Source organism: Aquarana catesbeiana, linkage group LG11, assembly GCF_042186555.1.
Source record: "Aquarana catesbeiana isolate 2022-GZ linkage group LG11, ASM4218655v1, whole genome shotgun sequence".
NCBI classification, from domain to species: Eukaryota; Metazoa; Chordata; class Amphibia; order Anura; family Ranidae; genus Aquarana; species Aquarana catesbeiana.
The window spans coordinates 238,814,115-238,836,175 of NC_133334.1; positions in this window are offsets into that span (position 1 = coordinate 238,814,115).

Sequence of the window (22,061 nt, forward strand, 5' to 3'; positions counted from 1 at the left end):
GAGTTTTCTGGAATATTTTGACATAATTACATCTATACTGTATGTATTTTTCCCGAAGAAGCGAGTGATGTCTCGTGAAACGCGTTGAGATCCAATACATAAGCATTTGCTCCCTGGATTATCAGCCATATCGTGATTTATATAACTATGGATATTTATGTGCATATAGCTGTATTCATGTCCTTGGATTTGGTATATCTTATATTCATTGTTTGTGTCTCTCAAAATCCCTTGGGGATTTTTTTTTTTTTGGTATTTCCATATTTACAGGTACTGAGACACGCTCATGCCTTACTCATGCCAGCTCAATCTTTGATTAGTATCTAGGATAGTTCTCTGTATTACATAAAGTATGTTGATTATGTGTTTAGAACTTGATCAGGACAGTTCAGGAAGAAGGGCAATTGCTCTTTAAGAAAATTATTTTTTAGTACTCCATATCCACTGGTATCCATAGGCTACCCATATAGTGCAAAAGCCAGTGCTCATGAGTAAATGTCCTCAAACATCTTTTATTTCATTTGACAGAATATAAAGTACAAAGAAGAAACACCTCTGGCTTTACTCTTTTCAGGCTAACCCAGGTTTAACTGAAATGCATGAACCAGAGGATTACGCATGAATGCTGCCTTTTAGACTATATTGATCTGTACTTGGTGAGGTGTTGCTTTGCACCCTGTAACACATGATTAAAGATACAGTAAGGGAAGATTGAGTGGCACTAAGTTTGGTTTACTGGGGCAACCCATAGACATTACAAGGTAACTGGATGGTAGGGTAGTTCCAACCACCTTCGCAAGGCACGAACTTGGGCAAGAGCTGTAGGGTGCTTCATAAAATTGCAAGGTTGCCAATCTACCAAGTTTATGTGAATAAAGGGAGGTGAAGTGACTAGATGAGTGAAACACTGGGGTTGATTTACTTAAGGCAAATAGACAAAGGGAAATTGCAATTTGCAAAGGAATTTACCCTCTTGCTTAGTGAATGAGGTGAAGCTCTGCTGACTTCCGTTGTCCCATCATGTGCAAGTATAAATGCTGTTTTTGATTTTCTTTCCAAGTGATTGGGTATTCTTTCTAAAGTGAAATTTCTCCACATTCAATGAATTCTGGGGAAAATCTCCTTGTAAAGTATAATTTCCCTTGCAACAAAAACAGCCTATTTGCCTTTAATAAATCAACCCTATTACTGCCATAACAAGCTACCAAGTCAACATTCTGTATTTACCATATTATAGCCCTGTCAAGTATTAAAATCCTGAAAAAAGTTTGGCGGTTTTCCTCTTTCAGTGGCATTATGGCTCGTTATTGTTGTCTGGGAAAAATCAAGACTGGTTTAGTTTTTTTGGAATGCTAATTTTGCCCGATATTCCTTTAAAAAGTTTGTTATTCATCAGCCTTGCTTCAGTAGAAGACTAGGGAGGTGGTTCACAACCTGACTATAGGCCAAAGCCAAGAACCTTAGATTGTAAGCTTCTTGAGGGACAAGGACTGGTGCAAATGTATAATATATATGTAAAACACTGCGTAAATTGACAGCGCTATAAAAGTACCTGTAATAAATAAATAAATAAATAAGTTTTACCTCTAAGACATCGCAGAACATATCAAGTCCATCCTGACATTCCTTTATGTCTATTGGGCACAGGGCATATCACCGTAATCCTTTAATATATTCAGCATATTAGAACCTCTTGCTCCGTATTAAGACTTTGCACCTAGAAACAAAACCATATTATGAGATTAAACCTCTCTGACTATTTTGAAGTATTTAGGTTGGTTGTTTGATCCCTAGGCAGTGTTTGATCCTTGCTAAATTTGCTATGGCTTTCACTAAGAAAGAGAGAAAATGATCCAGGAAAAAAAATATCATATACAATGTGAAACAACAGTATTTAGGATGTGTGATTTACTATTCAGCCTTTGCAGCTGCAGCGAAACAATTGGCGGACGGCCAGTGGAGATGTGCATATAGAGCATAGCGCTGCCTCCGCTGTACCTATTCCTGACATAATATCTGTCATCCACACCCAACCCTTTGTCCAAATCTCTGTGTCTGGATAGTGGAAGCAATAAATCACATATGTTTGGGTGGATGTGGGCAGCAAAAGGGCCACTGTTATAAAAATGAGATACCATATGTGTAAACTTCTCACATACTAAAAAAAGTATATTACTATATGTGTATGACATTTTTTAATAAAATATGTGCTTATTTAATTATTTCTATATTTTCTGTATTTATAAAGCACTAACACATTATTCAACACTTTTACAGAGAACCATTCACATCATGTGCACCTAAAAGAGGTTACGATGTCATGTCCCATTGGAATGTATACACACCCAGTTTGGTAATTCATTGGCATTAAAGCATACCTTACCATACCATACTTTTACCCAGGGCCATCTTTAATATTGATTGGACCCTGAGCAAACGTTTTCTTGCCCCCACCCCCCCATACAATTTCGCTCTCCACCTGCTCTGAGACATACAATAATTAGCAGCTAGACTTAAAATCAGTTTACTGTATCAGATCAGGCAGCGATTGCGATTGGTTGCCAGAGGTTACAGTGTATCATTGCCGCTTACTGACTGGTTGCTAGAGGTTACAGCACACATTACGGCTCACTGATTAGTTGCTAGATGTTACATCACATGATTTCTGCTTGTTGATTGGTTGCTAGAGATTACTGTACATTAATACTGCTCACTGATTGGTTGCTAGAGGTTACAGCACATCATCTCCTCACTGCAGGGGGCATGATATACATATGAATGCCGCCTTTATTTACATATCTATGCCACCGGATGCAGCTATTTACATACGAATATTGCTGCTATTTACATATGAATGCCGGTTATGTACATGTAAACACAGGGTCTGCAGGTGAGTCATCTGTACACAACAATAGGGCAGAGCTGGGCAGCATTAGTAGCAGCACTTCACACTGAGATATCAGGACACAGCACAGGACTAAAACTTTAAGGGACAAGGGAATTTACACTGGGATAGTTGGCAAGTATGAGGCAGCTGCTTTGGGCCCCACAACAATGACAGGGCTCAGGGCAGCTTCCCCTTTTGCCTTGTCTTAAAGACGGCCCTGCTTTTACCACCCGCTTACTAGGTGGTGTGTTCTGCACATTTCAGATACTCACCCATCCTGAGGATCCAGCATTGTCCCGCTGAAAGCCTCATCTTCTGTCACAACTCAGTCCCGCACCGCCATGTTGTTTGTGATGTAATTGAGAGGCCTGCCGGCACTTCTGGGTTCAGCCAGTGCGCCCCCTCCTCCTTTGTGAATGAAGGACTATGCCTCTTGGGATGTGATGTGCATATCCCAGGAGGCAAAGCAGGCACTGTGCATGTTATTCGCCTAGGCTAGTGACGTGCATTGGGGGGGGGGGGGGGGGGGGCAGGGCTGCACATTATTAATTAAAACAAAGGTAAAGAAAAAAAGCTTCTTAAGGGTACTTTCACACTGGGGTGGTGCCGGCGTTAGTGTTAAAGCGCTGATAGTTTTAGCGGCTCTTTACCGCTGTTATATCCGCGCTTTTCGGCCACTAGCTGGGCACTTTTAACCCCCGATAGCGGATGAAAAAAGGGGTTAAAAGCGCTCGTGTTGCAGGCACTGCCCATTCATTTCAATGGGCAGGGAGTTTTAGGAATGGTGTATACACCGCTCCCGCACCGCCCCAAAGATGCTGCTTGCAGGACTTTTTTTCCTGTCCTGCAAGCGCACCGTCCCAGTGTGAAAGCACTCAGGCTTTCACACTGGGGTAGCTTGAGAGGTGCTTTTCAGGCGCTTTACAGAAATGCCTTGAGTGTGAAAGGTGTCTTATTCAAATAGAGGAGGAGTGGATTGGAGGGAAGTTTATTCCAAGAGTGAAGATCTACTTTAACCACTTCAGCCCCGGAAGATTTGGCTGCTCAGTGACCAGGCCATTTTTTGCGATACAGGCACTGTGACGCTTTAGCTGACAATTGCGCGGTCATGCGACGCTGTACCCAAACAAAACTGATGTCCTTTTTTTCCCACAAATAGAGATTTCTTTTGGTGGTATTCGATCATCTCTGCGGTTTTTATTTTTTGCGCTATAAACAAAAAAAGAGCAACAATTAAAAAAAAAAAAAAAAAACACAATATTTTGTACCTTAATTTTTTTTTGTACCACAATTTTTTTTGAAAAAAGCGAACTTTTTTCTCAGTAATAAAAATTGCAATAAGCGTATATTGATTGGTTTGCGCAAAAGTTATAGCGTTTACAAAATAGGGGATAGATTTATGGCATTTTTATTATTATTATTTTTTTTGCTAGTAATGGCGGCAAAATTTTTATCAGGACTGCGACTATTGGGCAGACACATCGGACACTTTAGACACATTTTTGGGACGATTGACAATTATACAGCGATCAGTGCTATAAAAATGCACTGATTACTGTGTAAATGTCACTGGCAGGGAAGGGGTTAACACTAGGGGGCGATCAAGGGGTTAACTGTGTTCCCTAGTGTGTGTTCTAACTGTGGGGGGAGGGGACTGACTATAGGAGATGACAGATCGTAGTTACTAGCTATTAGGAACTCACAATCTGCCTCTCTTCTCCTCACAGAACACGGTTGTGTGTTTTTACATGGCCTTTTACATGGTCATCGCAACCGCCGACCACGAGCATTGGAGCAGTGCAGCCTGCTATCCCGCTTAAAGGAACCGACGTACAGCTACAACGACTCGCGGGATTGTGGTGACCTGTCACAGTAAAATGATGGCAGCTGGTCGGCAAGTGGTTAACCTGCTAGTATGTTTTGAGGTTTTAAAGAAAAACAGAACATCTGGAGGATATCCATAAGCACAAATAGACTGTACAAACTCCATTCAATGTTTTGGGTATGATTCAACCTTGGACCCAGCCAAAATCATGCAGAATCTCCACATGGTTGGCATGCTTATTTGGCTTCAGGATCAATGTCAATGAATTTTGGACTGCAAATTGTAACATGCTTTTAAAGCGGCCCACCCCTGCAAAAATTACTACACATACTGCAGCAGCTGACTTTTAATAATAGGACACTTACCTGTCCTGGAGTCCAGTGATGTCGGCACCGCAGCTGATGTTTCCATCAGCTGTCAAGTGCTGCCGCCGCCATTGCCGGTAAGGGAACCCGGTAGTGAAGCACTAGGGCTTCACGCCGGGTCCCTACTGCGCATTTATGAGGCCCCACTGCGCTCTCCTACTGGCCTGGGGGAAGAAGGAGGGAGGAGGAGGGAGCTGAGCTGCTGACTTAATGCGCCGCGGCCAGGTCACCTGGAAGTGGGGACAGTATACCTGTCAGAAACAGTTATCCGACCCCCCCCCCCAGAAAGGTGCCAAATGTGGCACTGGAGGGGGAAGGAGACAAATGAGCGTAAGTTCCACTTTTGGTTGGAACTCTGCTTTAACATCAGTTTGAGATGCACCTGAGATCATTCAGAATCCATAGCAGGTGCAGTTGACTTCCTTCTGGCCTGCATTTGACCTGCTTCAAGTAGCTTTTGCATAGACTTGTATGGGGAGAAAAACAGTTCTAAAACAAACACTGGCCCTTATATAATGTGATAGGAGACACACCAACAACCTAAACAAGCTTACAGGATAACTGTACTTTTAGCAAAGATATCTTTTACATGACCCTCTACCCACAACAACCCCCCAAAAGACTTATGCTTACTTGCCCTTGCTTCTAGCTCAAATTGCAAAAGCTCATGCTGATTCCAATAGAAAGGTGTCAGAACACACGGTGCATTGCAATTTTTTGTGTATGGGGCTGCATAGCTGCAGTCACGGTGCCCATGCTGACCTGTATCCACAGCCAAAAGCACCTACAATGGACAAGGGAGCATCAGAACTGGACCATGGAAAAATGGAAGAAGGTGGCCTGGTCTGATGAATCACCTGTTCTTTTACATGATGCAGATGGCCGGGTGCATGTGTGTTGCTTACCTCAGGAAGAGATGGCACCGGGATGCACTATGGTAAGAAGGCAAGCCGACAGAGGCAGTGTGATGCTTTGGGCAATGTTTTGCTTCGAAACCATGGTCCTGCCATTCATGTGGATGTTACTTTGATACATACCACCTTCCTAAACATTGTTGCTGATCAAGAACACCCCTTCATGAAAACTGTATTTCCTGATGGAAGTGGCCTCTTTCACAGGGGCGTCGGGAGGGGGTGGCTAGGGGGGGCTGAAGCCCCGAATTGGTCCCCGAAAAGCCCCGAGTGTCAAGAAGGCACCGTTTAATTGTTAGCCCCGAGCGCCGCCGGCTGCTGACGAGCGGGGACCGATCTGATCCGAGTGCGGCCGAGTGTGGCCGAATGACATACAGGTCCCGCCTTCTGGAGCTATGATGGACATCCCACTGGTCCAATGCTGGGACCGCGGGACGTGTGACGTCCATCATAGGCGCTGCACGCTCCAGAAGGCGGGAATTACAATCCGCCGCGCCACATCACTGAGATCCCCGCTCCCCGCGCTCAGATAGATCAGGGCAGCGGAGGAGCGATCTGGCGAGATGTGCCACTGCCAGTGACTGTACCGATTATTGTAAAGGAGGCGGGGATGAGGATAACCTGAAGAGGAGCTGTGCTGGGGGCGGATGGCAGAGTGAAGAGCTCCAGATCTCGGTGTGTCTGATCATGGGCACCGGAGTGTGCAGCAGGAGGCAGAAGAGTCTTCTCCATACCGCCTTGTGCCTGCTGGCCGTGCTGGGACTGGGAGGCAGGCTCTACTTTGTATATCTACGTGCAGGACAAAGCCTGGAGCTCCAAGGTCCAGGCGATGAAATTCAAGCAGTCTCCTCTCCTCTGGCTGCCTGCTGTGCCACATGATGAATGGGCTGCACACCGCACACTACAGCTGAACTGAACTGCAGGACACCTGGACACATGAAGTCTGTCTCCTGGTCAGGTAGGTGAGGTCAGTGTATGTATGTCACGGTATGTTAGGTAGGTCAGTGTATGTCAGGTCAGTGTATGTTGGGTAGGTGTATGTATGTATGTATGTCAGGTCAGTGTATGTATGTCAGGTCAGTGTATGTTAGGTAGGTGTATGTATGTATGTCAGGTCAGTGTATGTCAGGTCAGTGTATGTTAGGTAGGTGTATGTATGTATGTCAGGTCAGTGTATGTTAGGTAGGTGTATGTATGTATGTATGTCAGGTCAGTGTATGTTAGGTAGGTGTATGTATGTATGTATGTCAGGTCAGTGTATGTTAGGTAGGTGTATGTATGTATGTCAGGTCAGTGTATGTATGTCAGGTCAGTGTATGTTAGGTAGGTGTATGTATGTATGTCAGGTCAGTGTATGTATGTCAGGTCAGTGTATGTTAGGTAGGTGTATGTATGTCAGGTCAGTGTATGTATGTCAGGTCAGTGTATGTTAGGTAGGTGTATGTATGTATGTCAGGTCAGTGTATGTCAGGTCAGTGTATGTTAGGTAGGTGTATGTATGTATGTCAGGTCAGTGTATGTTAGGTAGGTGTATGTATGTATGTATGTCAGGTCAGTGTATGTTAGGTAGGTGTATGTATGTATGTCAGGTCAGTGTATGTATGTCAGGTCAGTGTATGTTAGGTAGGTGTATGTATGTATGTCAGGTCAGTGTATGTATGTCAGGTCAGTGTATGTTAGGTAGGTGTATGTATGTCAGGTCAGTGTATGTTAGGTAGGTGTATGTATGTATGTATGTATGTAGGTCAGGTCAGTGTATGTTAGGTAGGTGTATGTATGTATGTATGTCAGGTCAGTGTATGTTAGGTAGGTGTATGTATGTATGTATGTCAGGTCAGTGTATGTTAGGTAGGTGTATGTATGTATGTCAGGTCAGTGTATGTATGTCAGGTCAGTGTATGTTAGGTAGGTGTATGCATGTATGTCAGGTCAGTGTATGTTAGGTAGGTGTATGTATGTATGTATGTCAAGTCAGTGTATGTATGTCAGGTCAGTGTATGTTAGGTAGGTGTATGTATGTCAGGTCAGTGTATGTTAGGTAGGTGTATGTATGTATGTATGTATGTATGTCAGGTCAGTGTATGTTAGGTAGGTGTATGTATGTATGTATGTATGTATGTCAGGTCAGTGTATGTTAGGTAGGTGTATGTATGTATGTCAGGTCAGTGTATGTTAGGTAGGTGTATGTATGTATGTATGTCAGGTCAGTGTATGTTAGGTAGGTGTATGTATGTATGTCAGGTCAGTGTATGTATGTCAGGTCAGTGTATGTTAGGTAGGTGTATGTATGTATGTATGTCAGGTCAGTGTATGTTAGGTAGGTGTATGTATGTATGTCAGGTCAGTGTATGTTAGGTAGGTGTAAATATGTATGTATGTATGTCAGGTCAGTGTATGTTAGGTAGGTCAGTGTGTCAGGTAGCTGAGATTAGTGGTCAAAATTGATGGGCACTGCTAAGCCCCAGGCAGCAACCAGCAAGTAAGCTTACCCCCCACCACACAACCCCAGCGCTCAGCCAAAAAACCCCGTGCCATGACCACTCACAACCCCCCCCCCCCCCCCCCATCGGTGCCAACATCGGACTTCGGGCTGAAGCCCCAGGTCTTTTTGCCACCTAGCAACGCCCCTGCTCTTTCAGTAGGATAATGTGCTCTGCCATAATGCAAAAATGGTTCAAGAATGGTTTGAGGAACAAAACAACAAGTTTGAGATGTAGACCTGACCTCCAAATTGTCCAGATCTCAATCCAGTTGAGCATCTGCAAGAGCTAATGCACACTGTGAGAACCTCAGAGCGTAAACAGGGTAAGAGACTTCAGTAGAGGAGAAGAGCCTCTACAACTGTGCAAGAATAGAGGTATTGCTGAAGTTCAGCTTTAAGACTTATCCGGTTGTATCGCTACCCCCTGGCAGGAGCCGCTTGGTAGATAGGGTTCTGAATTCTTCTGCCTTGACTTTAAAAACAACCTCAGTCCCACTGACACACCAGGTTAAGCAAATGGATACTGCACTGCTACTGGGAGCACAAATATAGATACCTTGCACATAACTAAGGTTCTCCATATAAAAAAGCAAACATCAGACTGGTTAGTACATGAACCCTATATATTGTCAGGGGTTGCAGTAAATAGCAGTATGCACATAAATGAGTAAGTAAAGGATTAGGTCAGTTATAGTTAAGTGGACAATATCTTCACCACGCTATATCAGCATAGAATGGAGTTCTAGCTCAGCAAAGCTGCCCCCCCTACAATCAGCACAAATAAAATCTCAAGTGTGTTTCTTTAGTGCTACATTTGTGCTGTTTTGTGCTGTAAAAATTTACATTTGTGCTGCTTTCATTTTTAAGATATTAGTAATTGTTTTTTCCAGACTATGACATCACCTAGCCCCCATACAATAGCCAAATGACATGAAACCAGGCTGGTTGGCTAGTGCCGCGTTTGTGCTGGTTTGTTTGTCTTGAAAAAACAATTGCTAATATCTTAAAAATAAAATCAGCACAAATGTACATTTTTACGGCACAAAACAGCACAAAAGTAGCACTAAAGAAACACACTGAGTTTTTATTTGTGCTGATTGTAGGGGGGCAAAGTGGGTGGGGTCTGATTAAAAAAAAAAACTGTTATGCCGCGTACACACGATCGGACTTTCTGGCATACTTGGTTCGGCACACTTTCTGACGGACTTTGTCCGCCAGGTGCGCCGGACTTTGAAACGGACGGACTTGCCCACACACAACCGGACTTTCCGGCGGGCTAAGTCCGCCCGTCTTTCCGACGTACTTTCGCCGGAGTTACGGCGGACTTTCAGAATGAACAGACTTGCCCACACATAGACAAGTCCGTTCATTTTGAATGTGACTCAGGTGCGACGGGACTAGAAAAGGAAGTCAATCATGCCGCTTTTATCGGCGAGATTGACACCTTGCGAGCCCCGTCGCGGGTCATGCCAGGCCCTTAGGTCTGGTATGGATTATAAAGGGAAGCCCCTATGCCGAAAAAACGGCGTGGGGTCCCCCCCTAAGATCCATACAGGACCACCGATCCAAGCACGCAGCCCGGCCGGTCAGGAAAGGGGGTGGGGACGAGCGAGCGCCCCCCCCCTCCTGAACCGTACCAGGCCGCATGCCCTCAACATGGGGGGTGGGTGCTTTGGGGGAGGGGGGCGTCCTGCGGGGCCCCCCCACCCCAAAGCACCTTGTCCCCATGTTGATGAGGACAAGGGCCTCTTCCCGACAACCCTGGCCGTTGGTTTCGGGGTCTGCGGGCGGGGGGCTTATCGGAACCTATAATAAGAGGGCCCCCAGATCCCGGCCCCCCCACCCAATGTGAATGAGTATGGGGTACATCGTTTTTTTCGGCGTAGGGGTTTCCCTTAATAATCCATACCAGACCTAAGGGCGTGGTGTGCCCCGCGCTCGCCGCAATAGGAAAATTTGTTTTTCCTATTGCAGCGAGCGCGAAATGCAATACCCTGCCCTTGCGTTGGACCAGCATGCAGATGAGCGGGCTTTCCGTCGGACCAGCACACAGACGAGCGGACTTTCCGCCAGAAACTGAGTCCGACGGAAAGATTTAAAACTTGTTTCAAATCTAGGTCCAGCAGTCTTTTGGGAAAAAGTCCGCCGGAAAAGTCTGCCGGAGCCTACACACGGTCGGATTGTTCGGCGAACTCTGGTCCGCCGGACCAAGTATGCCGGAAAGTCCGACCGTGTGTACGCGGCATTAGAACTTATAAACCATGAAAAAAAGTAAAAGTGCCCGCGCTATGGTGTATGCTAATAAATGGTTAATAAATAAATAAAAAACAATGAGCTGCTGCTAACGTGTAAGGTAAAAAAAAAACCTAATGGGGATACAAAATGATTATACTCAGCGCTGCTCCAAAATAAATATATACAATAATAAATTAAATTAAAGTACTGTGCAAACACACAGAGCGCAATCAAAATAAAGTGCTTCAGTGCAGATAAACGTGTTCACTTCTGCTTGTGAAGATACATGTGCCACTCCGTGCTCCCCTCCTGGGTGCCCACTCGCCAAAGGAGACATCCTAGCCATTGATGTAGGACAAAGACCTTGCATTTTTAAAGCTTACTGTTGGTGAGTGGGGACCCAGGAGGGAAGCACAGAGTGGCACATGTATCTTTACAAGCAGAAGTGAAAAACGTTTATCTGCACTGAAGGACTTTATTTTGATTGCACTTTGATTGCACTCTATGTGTTTGCACAGCACTTTAATTTAATTTATTATTGTATATATTTATTTTGGAGCAGCGCTGAACTTAAAAACCATAACAGCACAAATAAAAATGTTAGCAGCACAAACCAGCACAAACATAGCACTAACCAACAAGACCAGTTTTGTGTCTTTTGGCTGTTATAGGGGGGCCGAGTGACCTTTGGTGACCTTTAATAAATCATTAATAAAGCGAAAACGATAAGAGATAGAACGGAAATGTAAACAGCAGAAACCAGCACAAACGTGGCACTAAACAACCAGCCCAGTTTCGTGTCATTTGGCTGTTGTAGGGGAGCTAGGTGATGTCATAGTCTGGAAAAAACAATTGCTAATATCATAAAATTAAATGCAGCATAAATGTAAGCTCCTTCAAGTTGGATGGTTTGCGCTTGTGAACAGCAATCTTTAAGTCTGACCACAGATTTTCTATTGGATTGAGGTCTGGGCTTTGACTAGGCCATTCCAACACATTTACATGTTTCCCCTTAAACCACACAAGTGTTGCTTTAGCAGTGTGTTTGGGGTCATTGTCCTGCTGGAAGGTGAACCTCCGTCCTAGCCTCAAATCACACACAGAGTGGTACAGGTTTTGCTCAAGAATATCCCTGTATTTAGCACCATCCATCTTTCCCTCAACTCTGACCAGTATCCCAGTCCCGACTGCTCAAAAACATCCCCACAGCATGATACTGCCACCACCATGTTTTATTGTGGGGATGGTGTTCTTTGAGTGATGTGATGTGTTGGGTTTGCGCCAGACATAGCGTTTTCTTTGATGGCCAAAAAGTTCAATTTTAGTCTCATCAGACCAGAGCACCTTCCTCCATACATTTTGGGAGTCTCCCATATGCCTTTTCACAAACTCAAAACGTGTCATTTTGTTTTTTGCTGAAAGTAATGACTTTCTTCTGGCCACTCTGCCATAAAGCCCAGGGATCATCAAAGATTTGGATATTTTTTTATAACCTAACCCTGACTTGTACCTCTCAACAACATTGTCCCTTACTTGTTTGGAGAGTTCCTTGGTCTTCATGGCAGTGTTTGGTTAGTGGTGCCTCTTGCTTAGGTGTTGCAGCCTCTGGGGCCTTCCAAAAAGGTGTGTATACGTAATGACAGATCATGTGACACTTAGATCGCACACAGGTGGACATCATTTCACTAATTATGTGACTTCTTAAGGTAATTGGTTGCACCAGAGCTTTTTATGGGCTTCATAACAAAGGGGGCGAATACATACACACATGCCAATTATCAGTTTTTTATTTATGAAAAATAGTTTTATATATATATTTTTATAATTTTACTTCACCAACTTAGACTATTGTGTTCTGATCCATCACATATAATTCAGATTAAAAAATCATTGAACTAAAGGCTGTAATGTAACAAAATACAGTGGGGACGGAAAGTATTCAGACCCCTTAAATTTTTCACTCTTTGTTATATTGCAGCCATTTGCTAAAATCATTTAAGTTCATTTTTTTTCCTCATTAATGTACACACAGCACCCCATATTGACAGAAAAACACAGAATTGTTGACATTTTTGCAGATTTATTAAAAAAGAAAAACTGAAATATCACATGGTCTTAAGTATTCAGACCCTTTGCTCAGTATTTAATAGAAGCACCCTTTAGATCTAATACAGTCATAAATGTTTTTGGGAAAGATGCAACAAGTTTTTCACTCCTGGATTTGGGGATCCTCTGCCATTCCTCCTTGCAGATCCTCTCCAGTTCTGTCAGGTTGGATGGTAAACGTTGGTGGACGGCCATTTTTCGGTCTCTCCAGAGATGCTCAATTGGGTTTAAGTCAGGGCTCTGGCTGGGCCATTCAAGAACAGTCACAGAGTTGTTGTGAAGCCACTCCTTCATTATTTTAGCTGTGTGCTTAGGGCCATTGTCTTGTTGGAAGGTAAACCTTCGGCCCAGTCTGAGGTCCTGAGCACTCTGGAGAAGGTTTTCACCCAGGATATCCCTGTACTTGGCCGCATTCATCTTTCCCTCAATTGCAAGCAGTCGTCCTGTCCCTGCAGCTGAAAAACACCCCCACAGCATGATGCTGCCACCACCATGCTTCACTGTTGGCACTGTATTGGACAGGTGATGAGCAGTGCCTGGTTTTCTCCACACATACTGCTTAGAATTAAGGCCAAAAAGGGGATTAAGGGATGACAGGTAAAAATACAGGTGCATCTCAAAAAATTTGAATATCATCACTGACTGTGGTCAATTCTGCATTTCATTTGGAAATCAAGATCCGTGAGTTTGGAGGAAGAGTGGAGAGGCACAGAATCTAAGTTGCATGTGGTCCAGTGTGAAGTTTCCACAGTTAGTGATGATTTGGGGAGCCATGTCTGCTGGTTTTATTAAGTCCAAAGTCAGTGCAGCCCTCTACCAGGAAATTCTAGAGCACTTCATGCTTCCCCCTGCTGACCAGCTTTAAGGAGATGCTGATTTCATTTTCCAGCAGGACTTGATATCTGCCCACACTGCCAAAAGTACCAATACCTGGTTTAATGATTATGGTATCTCTGTGCTTGATTGGCCAGCAAACTCTCCTGACCTAAACCCCAAAGAGAATCTGTGGGTTATTGTCAAGAGGAAGATGAGAGACACCAGACCCAACAATGCAGATGAGCTGAAGGCTGCTATCAAAGCAACCTGGGCTTCCATAACACATCAGCAGTGCCACAGGGTGATCGCATCTATTCCATGCCATATTGAAGCAGTAATTCATGCAAAAGGAGCCCCGACCAGGTATTGAGTGCATACTGTACTGTACATGGACATACTTTTCAGTAAGCCAATATTTATGTATTAAAAAACCTTTTTTTAATTGGTCTTACGTAATATTCAAATTTTCTGAGATACTGAATTTTGGGTTTTCACTAGCTGTAAGCCATAATCATCAAAATTAAAAGAAAGACATGCTTAAAATATATCACTCTATGTGTAATGAATCTTTATATTATATGAATTTAATTACTAAAATAAATTTACTTTTTGATGATATTCAATTTTTTTGAGATGCACCTTTATATATATATAATTAAAAAGTAAATTTCCATGTGCTCACCCACAAAGAAATCCATATAAATCCAAAACTGGTTCAGAGGCACTCACAGGTTTTGCAGAGAAGGAATATCAAAAACAGCAGTGTCTTTATTGTCAACGTTTTGATGATGCTCAGTCTATCTTTATCCTCTGCAAGATCCGTGAGTGCCTCTAAACCAGTTTTGGATTTAAATATATAGTGTATATATATATCTATATATATATAGATATATATATATATATCTATATATATATAGATATATATATATATATACCTATATATATATATATATATATATATATATATATATATATATATATATATATATATATATATATATATATAGGTATATATATATATATATATATTTATATATATTTATATACCCCGTGTGTGTGTGTATATATATATATATATATATATATATATATATATATATAGTGTGTGTGTGTGTGTGTATATATATATATATATATATATATATATATATATATATAATTTTCTGATGATTGTGTTTTTTTTTTTATTTTTTGCGTGCTCTGCTAGGGTTAATCCATGATTATAAATATTATCTTTTCTGCGCAGCCTTTTCTTGCAGTCATAAGCGAGAGCTCGCACTCCTCCCCTTCTCATTCTCTGTCAGCCAAGTGATCTGATTCTGTGACACAGCTGCAGGAGGAGAACACTGCTCCGCTGATAGATAGAGCTTTAGATAAGATTACATGGTGTGTGTTGGATCTTGATGACACACTTGTCTAAGCAGCCTTTTAGAGGATAGCCTAATACACATTCTGGAAATACTGCTAATGAATCGCATTTAACTGTCTTTACTTTGAATTATTCACATTCAGGTTTTGTTTATATCCATGGCTCTGTATGTATATATATATACATATATATAGAGGGGGGAAAGTGAGTCAGGCTGTGGATCATTTTCATGGTCTGTGTGAGAAGCTTTAGTTTGGTTGGGAGGTTTAAATTGGGTTCTATTACCACTGTGTTCTTTTTTTTTAACTTAACTAATGTAAGAAGGTTTTTTGACATGGACAAAGTACTGAGCTAGCATACAATTATTTCAATAAATCAAATTTATGATTATAGCTATAGCATAGCTGTGAATCCTATGGACATGAGGGGGTTGTGGTGTGCAAAGAGTTTGGAATGCACCGCAGTGCACTGAAAAGGTGTAAAACTTGCATTACTGTACTGCAAAACTTTCCATTGTGTTACAGAACAGCATGCCTTTTTAGGGCCCGTTTACACTTCCATGTCAGGGTAATGCATTACTGAGTTTCCCTAAATTTAGTGTTGCTAGGCATTATTCAGCTGGAGCTTAATTGGTAGAATTTCTCTTTGCTTGGTCTTCCCCGATTGTCTGCTTCTGCCTGCTAGTAGGAGATGTCCTTGATAATAGAATGTGAAGAGGCAATAGGTCAGGGTTATGGCTATTTATGTCCTTCTCTGGCCAACCACTTAGAGGGTAATAGTGAGTGGTGCATGCCATGGAAGAGTATAAATCGTTGGGACGGCCTTGTACAACGGTTCCTTTCCCCCCATGTTTAAAATGGATAGAAAATGTATTCTGTGCTCCTAGGCCTACCGACTAGGGAGGGCCTACATGTGCCTTAAAGGAAAGGCCTTGAGTTTAGGCCTAAAACTAGCCCTGTCTGAATAGAGGGAAGCTAATCCCAAGATAGCAGATCAGGAGACAATCTCTGCTGCTTGAGCTGTCCTCAAAAGCTTTGTAAAGCTGGAAACTCACCTCAACATCCGGACACAGACAAAGAAGCCCATGAGCTCCGAAATGCTTTAATATGGTACTGGCCATCCCCCATTATGACATCACTTCTGTTCCGCGTTCCATGGTGGTTCCATAGACTTCTAGGATCAGTCGATGATCAGCTCCACAACTCCCTACACCATGCTGGCAGTAGCTGAGGTGCACCCCTCAGGTTGACTGACTCCTATACCAGCTTGATGCTTACTGATAAGTGCATTGTATACTATGAAATGTGAGTTATTATTTGCTTTTACTATTAAAGGTTACATTTAATACTGCACTCAGTTGGAGCCCCTTTGTGTCTTGTCGTTTGCTTTCCATAGATCCATTCCTGTCTCTTTGCTGGAGCTTCTTACTGTCAGGGCGGGGCTCAGCCCTTCCTTCTCTGAGATGGCCGCTCAGCTGTCGGCTTATTGCCAGCTCCCATCTCTCTCCACAGTGACTCAGCTGTTGTTTATTCTGCTCATCAGTCCTGCCTACTTAAAGCCCTCCAGCTCCATCTCTGCCTTCGCCTTTGTCAACATCACAGAGACTTTCTCCTGCGTTCCTGTTGAAGACTTGCTCGGCTGACGTCTCTTCTGGCTCCTGATCCTGTTTGCTGTACTACTACGTTCATCTCTGGCTCTCTGAAATTGGCTTGGCTGACTACTCTATCCGGTTACTGAACTCTGGCTTGTTTTGACCACGCTTACTCTGTTTACCTTTTTATTATTATTATTAAACAAGCGTGATTTAACTATACTTCTGTCTCGGTCTGATTCATGGTTCCTAATACTTACTACATGTGTAAATCTAGCTGGGCATATGGACTTCCTATGAACACTTCCATGTTCTTACCTGATCCTTAGGATTGTAACTTTATTGCTGGCTTTCAGCCCTTATGTACATCTTTTTATGAACTCTATGTTTGCTATTTTTGATATTAATATTATCACCATTTCTTTGATTGAATGTTTGTCTTGTTGAGTATTATAAGCCCTAGGGGTAGATACTGTAATATTATGCCCTATCATTGCACCATATCATATTCCTATGTTAAGTACCACATTGCCTGGCTGCTACCAACTTCAGTTTGTTTCCTGGACTCTGTCTTTGGCTCCTGATCCGGTACTGCATTGATCCTGTGCCTGGTTCCTGCCCAGTAATCTTCAACTCCTAGTTCTACACTTCTGTTGTAACACAGATCCATCTTGGCCTACAAACTATGGCACTTGTGTCACTTTGTGCCAGTACACTTTCTGTCACCACCTTCAGGAGTGTTGGGCCAGATGTGCAAGAGGAGCTCCTTCATCTATTCAGTCTCTGCCAGGTGTGTAATAAAACAGCAAGTGCTGGACTGGTCATTCAATTACTGGGTGAACTGGGATGAGTTTTATACCTAATCTACGTAAGGTTTGCATACCCTGGAGGGCCTGTAATATAACCTGGGTACAAGGGACTGGAATGTTTTCCTGGTGCCCTGGGGTCGCAAGATGGTGGCAAGTTCTCCAGTGGTTCTTTTGGGAGGCCTACTGGCGCAGGAGATGGCTCATGGCTAGGGTTCCATCCTACAACTATCTCCCATTTAGTAGCAGTGTTGTCAGTCTGCTGTGTGGGCTTCTTAAGTTGGTCATTGCACTGCCTATCTAGATCTATTGAATAGGCAGCCCAATGGCCAACTGAAGGAGCTCTCAGAGCTATTTTTTTTACAACAAAAAGCATTGTAAACAGTGAAACATGATGCTAAAAATACATACAAATAGCTTGTGGGGCTACATACACTTTAAGATTTTCTAAAGCAATAATTGCAGGCTCATGGAATGGCAGTCTCAGACATCAAAGGGAAAAAGTTCCGCTGCACTGGAAGCACGGCTAAAAAGAGAGGCTTTTGTGGGTTCAAAATAACTTCATACAGGTAGACCCTTATAAATGAAAAACAGCTTGCTCTTTAACTTGCATATCTCGTTACTGGACAGCCATTGCTGACTTTCCTTCCAAAATGCTATTCACCTGGCTGGCATACTGATCCCTCAACTTTAGTGCTTTCACATTTTACTTTTTTAATGGCAAAGGATCAGAATGACAGTTGGACAGATATGGCAAAAAATTCAGCATTGTGTATATGGCGGCTCACATGTAGATCTTGTGACAGGTTTACTATATATATCATTTTTTATTTCTATTTTTTTTTTTTGCTTGCTGCAAAGGATTGACTTCAGAGCATAATGTTTTTCTGCCTGTTTCCCAGTCTACACCTCATACAATAGTAATGACACACAGTACTTACATTCTGGCAAGTAAAATGAAAGTTCCAGCTCAAGAGCACAATATAATGACTTTACTAAGCAAATTGTTCCTGCACGCAGATGCAACCAGTGTATCCTATACCGCCAGTCTGCAGACACATTTTAATGATATTCACCTCCGATTCTGATCATTGAGACAGAGGTGTCAGAATGTTGACATGCAGTGCATCCACATTTCAGCTACATAAATAAAATAAAGATGTATCCAGTCAGACTCATGTTTTAAAAGTGCATTTTTATTAATATAATCTCCTGGCTGGAAGCAGCTGCTCATCTCCTGGAAGGCAGTGGAGGAAACCAGTAAGTGTATTGAAACATTAGCTAAGAAGGTAGGCATTATGTGCAGAGACACATTGGAGCCAAAAATAGCCAGCTGGCCTATAGAAACAGACAATTCAACCATCGTGAATAATTTTTAAAGGGTAACACTTCTATAAATTAAGTTGAGGCTAACTGCCCCCCCCCCCCCCCCCCAGTTGGCTCATTGCATTTTACTGAGTCTATAGGCCACAGATTACTGCAACTACTTAAGCACCAATGGAGAAGCCATCTACTTTCATGCAACCAAACTAATTGGCCATTACAATACTCTTGTAAGCAGGTACAAGCAGAGTTAATATGTTTTGTGTTAAAATTGTGTTTTCTTGGGTTCTCCCCTCCTAATCTGGTTCAGTCCTCTCCATGCCTCATGGTGCTGTGTCATAATGTAAGTGGAGATGGAGGTGAGGCATAGATGGAAAGGAGTGATTACCTGAGAAGTTGGATGTAGTTGTGTTCGATACTGTTCATGTTTCCCCATTCGTGGGCCTCCCTGAGTGGATGAAAAGATTACATTTCGACTTGAGTACCTGTCAGCTAAGTGGTAGTTTCCATTCATTGTAGTTTATACCACAACCTCCCCCTGTACTAGAATTATTACTGTACTATATATCAATATTTGAAAAAGTAAAAGTTATAGGTATTCAACGTTGCCTCTTTATTGTCTGGTGTGAAGATGGACGACTGAGGGCCCTACTGGGCCAGGCACCACCAATGAAGAGGAAAAATTAATGAGGAGCAGCCAGCTCAGGATTGTAGCCGTAGGTGGCTGGGTGATGGAAGCTCCCAAAGGTGGGGTGGTCCACATGGTTTGGGATGCACCCCCTTGGTTGGGTGGTCTTCTGTAATTCGATCCTCAGTCGTGGCACAGGGCTAGTCCCAAGGACCCAACTCGTAACCAAAGAGTAACAAGGCCTTGTGACTAGAAGAATGTTGGCTTCTGTCCTTGCCATAGGGCAAAGTGATGAAAGGTCTGCTAGTGTCAATAAAAGCTGGTAGGAGGATCTGTGTTCTGAACTTCCCCTCCTGAAATGACACTCTGGGGTGGATTTACTAAAACTGGAGAGTGAAAAATCTGGTGCAGCTGTGCATGGTAGCCAATCAGCTTTTAACTTCAGCTTGTTCAATTAAGCTTTGACAAAGTAAAACTGGAATCTGATTGGTTTCTATGCAGAGCTGCACCAGATTTTGCACTCTCCAGTTTTAGTAAACCAACCCCTATGTTAGAGCTGAATCAAACTGTCCAGCTTGAAAACTTCATAAGGATTATGAAGCCTTCCATTGTAAAGCCCCTAGCCAATCATGAAATACTAGACTTTCCCCCCTTAACAAAATATTGTAAATGGACTACATACCTTCCCCATGCTCCACTGCTGCTTCTGTGTCCTAATCGCTTGATTCCCACAGAGACACTTTGGGGTTGAATGTCGCCCAGCATCATCCAACCTCCTCCTATGACTCCAGGCTGTCATAAGCACACCCCCTAAGCTCAGCATCATCACATAGCCCAGGCTCACAGAGTAATGCTGCATAGAATGGTGCTCACATGCTACAACATTGCGATACATGAGCAATCCTCTACATGGCATTGACACTTGACCACCTCCTGCCAGGAGACCATCAGAATTAACGTATGTATTCTTTCGTTTATTAAAAGTTAGGTGCAGGGATGGATGCAGGAAGAGGGAAGGAAAAGTAATGGATGGGGTTTGCAAGCTAGAGTGGAACTTTAAAATATTGTTGTTGTTTAAACTATGTAAGAGTTAAAGTATAACTAAAGCCACAATTTTATTGTTTCTAGTTTTCAATAGAGTAGGATATGATGAAAAACTGCCAAAAGTGAGAGGAAATCATCTATTAGACAGCTGTCATCAGAACAGTTGTCCCCACTGGAATGTTTCCCCTATATTTCTTATAAAATGGGGCGGCTGTAAAATTTTAGATTTCCCACCACTTTTTATTTCTTTGGTCGAAATGATCCAGGTCAAATAAGGGTGTATTAAAAGGACTCCTACAGTAACAATGGTTTGCTTATTGTTGTTTGGTTTGCTTTTTTAAATTGGTCGTCAGTAGGGATAAGCTTAGTGTTTGGTCCGAACTTACGTTTGGACCAAACACCGGCTGTTTGGACATTTGTCCAAATGCCAAGCATTAATGTAGTTTAGTGTGCACAGCCAATGATTGTCAAGGAAGCAGCGACTGCAAGCATCCTTACCATCCATCGACATCACCGAGCCAATTCACATACATGGCCAAGAATTCCCAGCTACATAACCAAATGAACAGGGAATGGAATGGGTTACATAATTGTCTAAATATAGCTACATAACCATATTTGGGCAATGATGTCATCGCTCACCCGGCTCTCAATGGTTGCCAAGTAAGCAGCACTTGCTTGCAGCTGCTGTGTCCTTACCAACCACTGACGTCACCTGACCCATTTACATGTAAGTAAATGGGCGGGGAATGGAGTGTTACATCATCGCCTAATTATGACCACATGCCCATATTTGGGCAATCACATTGCCCAAAAATGGTCATGGCCCTATTTGAGCAATGATGCCACCATTATCCCCTCCCCTTCCTTTATATAGCTGGTGACAGCTCATGGAGCTACTGTTACATTTGGGATTGGTCATGTGAGTTGCGTCATAGTTTTTTTTTTTCAGTGAGCAGGCAAAGGATTTACAACTGTCTTTTTTATTTTTTAAATAAAAGACTTGTCAAATGTTTGGGTGTATTTGGGTTTTTTTTTCGGTGACGTGTTTTTTTGTGAATGAGTATGGGGTACTATGTACCCATGCTCATTCGTATGGGTGGGGTGGTATCTGGGGGCCTCTTCTTAAAGGGGGCTTCCATATTTCAATAAGCCCCCACCCACAGACCCCCCACAACCACCAGGCAAGGGTTGTGGGAATGAGGCCCTTGTCCTCATCAACATGGGGACAAGGTACTTTGCCAGGGTGGCCCCCATGTTTGGAACTTGTGGCCTAATAATATGGTTTAATGGGGGGGGGGGGACACGTTTGCCCCACTCTTTTCTTGGCCAGGCTACATGCTTAGATTAAGAGTTTAGTATATATGTATATTTTAGGGGACCTCACGCATTTTTTTTGCATAGAGTACCCTTAAAATCTTCACCAGAAGTGTCTGGTATACATTTTCTTGGTAACTTTGTGCATTTTTTTTGTTTGCATGAGGTACCCCTTTAAAGTTCATGTCAACTTTAAAGAATCTTAAGGGGCAACTCTATGCATTTTTTTCATTCTTGCTGTAGGATGTGCTACAGCATAAATGGCATTTACAAAGAAAAAAAATCTCACAGTTGAAATTATTTGCAAATATAACTGCATTGCCAGCTTTTACCCCACTACAAGAAAGAATTTTTAC